Below are 8,047 nucleotides of genomic sequence, written 5' to 3' on the forward strand. Positions count from 1 at the left end.
AGAAAGGAATGGAGCGCTTACAAACGCCATACACATTACCAATTTTTCTTTGCCTCTTTTAATGGTAATATGCCTTCTAAACATTACAAGTATTTCTCATACATCATAGGACTAACATCTCAATTTATCATGTATTATGTATGTAAACATCTGTGTCCTCTATTAGATTATAACTCCAATCTCTATATCCCCACAGATTGAACACAGTGCCATGCTTGTAGTTTGTGCACACCCAACATTTGATGATAAAAAAGAAATCCATGTGACAGTTTCATAAAATCCCACAGCAGATTCTAAAATTCAGTATAAAATTATTGAGCTGGAAATGGATTTCATCACCATACTCATGCAACCCTCTCAGCAGCCTTAATTCTAATCACAGCCAAGATTGTTTTGGATGGTTAGCAAAATCATCTTCAACAGTGAAGACCAATCACTTTGCTTTCAATTCGCAATGTCCATCCTTTCTTCTCAATTTAAAATATACATAATCCAGACTTCTTAAGGTGAAATCCTAAATGAAAATTTAGTTTGAACTGAAGATATTACCATTTCTTTTTACCCAAAAGTTCCCAGATTCCTTCAAATAATATTGGTTTATTTATAAGAATCATTGGTCACTTTACTCAAAAACAAAATTTGAGCAAACAGTTAAGTTAAAAATGTGATGTGTCTCATAAGTATTAGGTATTCTCATAGGAGAAGTCACAGATTAGTTACAAACAAGTGCTTACTTTCATCTGCAAAGAGTTGAAATGACTCATTTTCAACACTTGTAAGTTAAGAGATTGTATACAAGAATCTGGATGCATTGCCTCTATTGAAAAGCTAGAGATATTTATGAAGTGGCAGCAATCTCTGGGAAACAATAGCATTTTCTCCCTTCCATGTCACTGTTCATACTGTTCTCTTGTATTTCAAACACTGTTGCTTATGTCAGTTGCAATTAATCATCATGCTATCTCTATTTTTATAAAAGATTCAAGAAGAAAGTAAAACACTTTTGTACCCGTATCCTTATCTAAAGAAGGGAAATTAAAGATGGATGACAAAAGCCTCATAATTCAAGAAAAACATGAAAAAATATATTTCTTCTTTGGAAATGAAAAGAATTTCTACATGTTTACTATGTGAACAAAATGTGTGTGTCAATGCATACGAATTAAGGTGTCACCAATAAACAGAACATATAAAGTATATGACTATTATGCAATAGTTACATCAAGAACAACTTAATAACCTAAACAAAAAAGACGAAAATTTTAGCAGGGTTTGTTTTCGAATGCCAGTAGATTAAGCAATGCTGCTATAAGATGTATTAAGTATCAATTTCATGTAGCAAAATCATTTACCAAAGGAAAGTTTATAAAAGTTTCTTTTGTGTAATTAAGGATCTGAACCTGAAATAAGCATTTGTAAATGTAAATCCATCCAGAAATGAAATTGTTTGGCATGTTAAAGAAAAAAGAGGAAAATCCACAGAATACTAGCTATTTTTATTAAGGACAATTTATACATAATTGAGAGACTCATATGCATGATGCCCATAATAAGCACATACCGTAATGTTTCTTCGTCGGCATTAAAAACTTGAAGCTAGATGAATCTGAATTGGTTTGGAATCTGTTGATTGATGATATCTTTGTATTAAACAAACAAGCCACGGTTGACAATTTTACAGAGACCCCAAATTTAAACCCATCTATTGCATACTCGCCAATAATCACCTGTGTTAAAGAGTGGAGTATGGTGCCTATCAGGCACACAACAATACACACTGTGAACTGGAAATGTTTCCATGGTTTCAGCCATAGAGAGCTAAAGCTTTGCTTGATGAATTGGATATACATTTCATGTGGCATATACCTCATAGCTGGGCAACTAAGTAATGGAAAGTGCTGGGCTATTTTTGATCTCTTGAAAAAAATTTACTTGCTCATGCCAAGCCAGAAAAAAAAACCCTACCTTTATCTCACCAATGAAAATTAAATCAACAACTAAGCATCTTTGTTTGACATTATAACCATGCAAACTCTGAATATTTATCTTCAAGGAAAATAAGAAATAATTAAAAACAAATATATGTTTTATTCTTTTCTAGCGAAATTGAGTTCTTTAGAAATTCAGTAGAGAAAGAACAATCTGGCACACTTCCTTGTGCTTAAGCCATTTCCAAAAGTCAAAACAGTAGCCTGTGCTATACACACAAAATTGGAAAAATGAAAATTTATTTCCAAAGTTATTCTTTGGTTTTAATTTTATAAAAATTAACTATTATAATTTCTCTTTTTCCAGTTAATGGTGATCAAAAAATGAGGAGTTCCAAAATAAATTATTTGCACCACAGTGTAACATGATCAGAAGTGATAAATAAGATGAGATACCACAAATCTTAAATATATCTGGGATGGTTAGCCCATCTATTAAATAAACCATTGATCAAACATCACTTCACAGAGTCTGTCTATATTCAGAAACACCTATATTGTATGTGACCAGCATTTTCCATTGCACAAATAAATGGATGTATGTCATTCTCAGATAAATAATTCAATGCTGAACTCTGTACTGAAGATCCCCAAAAAACTGTAAGAACTGACACTGACGTCTTGATGCAAAAGAAAATGTGTCAGACTTTTAGTTCCAAATCAAAGGAGGGATAAACTATGGAATAGAAAAAATACCAAATAAATATTCCTGTTATTTCACGTGAGATGATTTAATGTAAATTAAATTTAAAGTTAAAATTAAACAAAAGTAGTATGCAAAATCTGAACTAACTCGTAAGTCAATAAGGCATGAATGGTGAACAGCTAAGTGTCAGAGCAGTGGGAGAGAGCTGATGGGAACCTCACAGGCTCCTAGAAAGAAAGGAGCACCCACAGAGTTACCCCATGACTGAGAAAGGATACACTACTGAAATAAAGAAGATTAAAGACTTCATCACCTCTACTTCCCACTGTGTAGAGGGAATAATTTGCTCTCGCCCATATGCTGCATGCTGGAGGTATCCTGGGGTAAAAATCAACAATTTTAGGAGCTATTGTTGAGGATAAATGAGACGGGCACAACAACCCTGGTAAAGGGTAGACACAGGGACGACCTTTCTGACTTCCAGAATGGTTCCTATGCCCAGACTCAGCATCTTCGTCTTCAGCCAAAATGAAAACTCCCAACTTGTTATAAAACAGATGCGTTAACATTAAGTGTAGCTCAGTAATTGAGTAATATTTGATATTGAGTTATAGCACTGACTTTTATCCTCCTCTAATGATAATAAGATGACTTGGAATAATTACATGGGTAATTATCTGTTAACATTTCAATTATAGCATTATGAGGTTTGCTTAATTGTCTTCATGGGGGTAACGAAAGTCAAATTTTCAAGCGGCAGCAACCACATTTAAGGTGGCTCTACCTTTGGCAATTTACCTCACTTCAGTGGGTACAAGTGAGGAGACTAAAAACATGGCACTTCCAGGTGATATTCAATTTTACAGTGAACCTGGGCTCTAGAATCACCATTATTATAGATTTGTGGTTGGAATAAGCAAGAGCCAGAGGGGAGTTTACACTCCCGAGCATCCTCAGTGGGAAACCTCAGCATTCTTGAGTCCATGTAGTTGAGATGAAAACAACCACATGGGCATTTGAGCTGTATTGTTTTTTCAGTTGTTTTGACTTTTACAGTAAAATGTTGGTAAGTACAATGAAAACCTCCCCCTGAAGCACACCTGTTTTCCCCTTAACCCGGTACTTAAGGTTATCTTCAAGAAAACCAACCCCTTAGCCTTCCCACACCATGTGGAATGGTTGTGAAATTGCGAGTTATTCCTAAAACACTCTGACAACTAGGAAGTCACTACCATATCCAAAGTTTGGCATGTGGTGCCAACCTTCAAATCCATACAGGGCCCTTTTTGGATGGATGTTTTTCTCTCTCTTGTCTCCTGTACTGTTCTCCTCCACTAACATTCTTCAATCTTTGTACCTGCTTTACTCTGTCTGACAAGGCAGCCTCTAGTCAGCAGTTCCTATGCTTATTGGCAAAGACTATACATCCTACATCTTTAGTGGAATAGCATCAAGAGATAGAATCTTTTCTTATTACTGTTAATATTGAATATATATATATATACACATATATATATATATATATATATCACTTTTACCAAGACTTCTGGAGACATGGGGGTTAGTAGGAATGAGGAGGAAGATAAAGTGATGCTGCACTTGTCGAAATAATGTTCACAAATTTCTATATTGTACCAAAAGTTTTAGTCTCCAAAATATTCAGATAATAAAGTTTGCTTCATAATATTTATTGGGACCCAATAAGCATTAAGGTAATAATTTACTCTGTGAGAGAATAGGTTTTCCTTGGTACATATAAGGATAGGTTTAAAATAACAAAAAAGAAAACTAGGAAACAAGGAGAATCCCTTCTATTTGTTGACTACTATTATGCACCAGGTTCTAGGGAAGAAATTATAGAATTTATTTAATTTAAATTAGATTACATTTTCTTATTAAATAATAAGACAAGAAGTACAAGACTGATCTCTTGTATTGGACTAACACTGTATGATAGCTACCACAACACAAAGGTCCACAGCAGAAGAAACTCCAAACCCTGACTGTGAGGGTCAAGGTCAGTCCACCCCCTACCAACTGTATGATCTTGAGTCAAGTACTTAACTTCTCTGTGCATCAGTTTCCTTCAGAAAATGGGAATAATAATATTATCTACCTCTGAGGTTATTTTATGGAATAAATGAGTCAATATGTATAAAGTGTTTGAACCAATGGCTAGCCCAGTGTAGACTCCTTGTATACAGTTAAAGTGATTTACCTTATGAGTGATTTCCATTAAATCACTCATTTTGCTTTCTTATTAGACACAAACTATACAACAATATGGAGAGGCATTGGGAGGTCTTTTTGTTCTGTTTGTTTGTTCGTTTGTTTCGGTTTTGTTTGGTTTCATTTGGGTTTTAATTTGTTATGTTTTTGTTCACATTGTTGGATTCTTAGCATATGGGGGAACTGAAACTCATAATAAATAAAACCAATCAAAGCCAAGTTTTCTGATGCTTTGCTGGTTTAAAATTAAGACTACAATGAAGGGCAGAAAATGTCAATAATTATTTTATATCACATCTAGTTTTATGCTTGGAAACACATATTATTTATATTTCTAATAAATAAAATCGGCAAATGTTTAATCTAATGTTTTACAATTTATTGATGGATGATGGGTTTGTCTTTATTCTCTAGAGATTTTTTTTTTTAAAGATTTTTATTGGGGAGTTGGAGGGATGGAAACAGTGCTGGGGAATTGCGGGAAGGGGGACAGACAAGTTGCTGTCGTTTTGTTCTTCAGTCTAGTTGTGGAGGACGTTGCTTCACTGGCCCTAGTTGGCACCATCATTGCACTCTTCCCGGGTGAGGCGCATCAGTCACCGGCTTCTGGACAGCCACTCACGCTGGCTGCTGGCTACATACGGTAGCCTATGGCAACCCACTGCCACAGGGGCTGCAGCCTACGCCATCGCCGGCTACTCATGGCAGCCCAGCTCCAGGTTGAGCTGTTGTTCAGCATCTTAGCTGTGGAGGGCAGTGTCATTGGCCCTCATATGTGGGATCCGAACCGGGGCCTTCTGGCATCCCAAGCCAGTTCTTAACCATCGCGCCACTCGGCCGACCCCATTCTCTAGAGATTTTATTTTAAAAGTTAGGAGTCTATAAAATATTTATAAATTATGACCCCTATTTTTCTTTTAAAATTTAGCTCATTATATATTTATATTTCTTGAATTGTTTAACATTTGTTTTTCATTTGAAAAACAGCAGTGTAGATTATCCCCAGAGCCTTTGCTCTTTACATCTTCAACTTTTCTAACCGCCAGGATTCTTCTGTGTAATTTGCCTATGATTTTGAACCCTTTGGGGATCTGAATAAGTTCTTGAGATTCCTGAGGTATCAGATACATTTATGAGAGAGCCAACAGAGCTAACAGAGTCCACAAAGCTGAGCTTCCAACCAAACGTAATGTTTACATTAAAGGAAGAAAAAGAATTCCACACTTTCCCTCCCCCTCCACCCCATCAGGTAATGGATAACTCAAAATAACTACATCACCTTGGATTAGACACTACTCAACTCTTCCAGGACAGAGATACTCATGAAAACATCTATTTTTCTTTTCTCTCTCATTTTCTTTCTCTATCCCAAACAAAATAAAATGGAGCCAACAAGAGCTGTCCAGCATACAGGCAATAAGTAGAGTAGTTATGGACTAGATTAGGCATAGGTTGGCAAGTTAGATTTGTACACCTCAACCTATATTTCACTTTCGCTTTAGGATAAAGGAAATAAACACTGATTGAAAAGGAAAATTGATAGTATAAGTAAACTGGCTCTTACTACCTTGCTTTAATTAGTCTAATACTTCTAAATTATTCTCCGACTTGGCTTCTTAGTGCCCTATTTTGATACTTGTAGAAAGCATGATTTGGTAGAGTTTATTTATATTCACTGATAAATCACATTGAAGGTTCTTTGTTATCAGACTTGACCTGCTCCCCATACAGGACCTCAGCCACAATCAATCATTGAGAAGGTAGTGATTTTCAGTAGTGTGATTTCCTCTCAATGACATTTTGTTTAAGTAAGAAAATCTGTGTGAAGTGACTTTGTGCCTGTGGGTAATTTATCTGAAGTCTAAAATGTCAAATATGGTGAGAACTATGGAAATTCTGTAAGTTGGGGAAATAAAGCAAAGTAAGTGTTGACTTTTCATTTCCCAGGGAGGACCTGGTACTATTTAGTAATCCTCAATCCTCTTGCTCCTGTTTCTGAGATGACACATATGCCAGCAGGGGTGTAAGTCACAAAAGAATGCAACCACCACAACACAGAAGACCTTTTAATTATAGTCAAGACTAAAAATAGGAGTCCTATCTATTTGCTCATCCAATCCTTTATTTAAAGAGAAACCCTAGGATGCCAATGCAAACGTCACTCATTCCTCTGAAACAACAATGAAGCAACATTCGATTCCACTTTGGTGTACCTTCTCCTGACTGCCCAAACAACTGAATGTTGTTATAGGAATATGGTATCTAGGAGTAGCTAAAAGTTGGAGATATGGATTCAGGTAGTCACTAGCATATGACCATGTGAGGAGGACATTCTCAAAGGATTCTCTCAAGCATGCCATCTGTGGAACATTAAATAATTTATTTATGTTGCATATGGAGAAAAGAAGAAGTCTTGATAGGATAAGCTTGAAATCTCTGTATGGATGGCACATTATTAAAATAATAATTAAACTAGCTTTCTATCTAGGATAGTGTATAGAAATTATAATGAAGATAATTTATAATAACTAGATTACAGTCCAGCAGTGAAATTGTCTGCCTTCTGAAAGGCATGTTTTTTATTCCCTGGAGGTGTCCATGACAAGGCTAGAGGGCCAACCTGGCCCCTATTCATTAAATTCCCTTCAACTAGGGCTGTTCTCTCCTGGAGCACAGGGAAGATATGATATATGATACTGCCTTTGTATGTCCTCTACCTGTAGGCAAGCAATTAACCCAAATATCTGAAATAAAAAGCAAAAGTCAAATGAAATACAAATGTAGTATGTCTCTTCCTTCATTAGAGAATCAACCCCAAGTATAGAAAGATATCCTAAATTGGGTCAGAGGTCAAACTATTGTAGATCAGTGTTCTCCAAACTTGTACCAAGGCAAACTATTAGCTCTGTGAGGGGCTGCCAGCTATTGTACAAAACAGAGAAACAAAAAGCATCCTGCAGTTAATTCAGATTTTGGAAATAGCTAAGGGAAGTAGATTGCAGAAATTATGAGACCCTTTAATATGTAAAGAGAAATGTCAATCATTAAAAAGGAGTTTAGGTAGGCAATTTGACCAGATGACTTTCTTTTTTTTTTAATTTTTTTTTTATTGCTGGTTTCAGGTGTACAGAACAATACAATAGTTACCCTTTTCACCCTCACCAGGTAACAACCCCCCTCCCCC

This window comes from Hipposideros armiger, unplaced genomic scaffold (genome assembly GCF_001890085.2).
Source record: "Hipposideros armiger isolate ML-2016 unplaced genomic scaffold, ASM189008v1 scaffold_260, whole genome shotgun sequence".
Classification (NCBI taxonomy): Eukaryota; Metazoa; Chordata; class Mammalia; order Chiroptera; family Hipposideridae; genus Hipposideros; species Hipposideros armiger.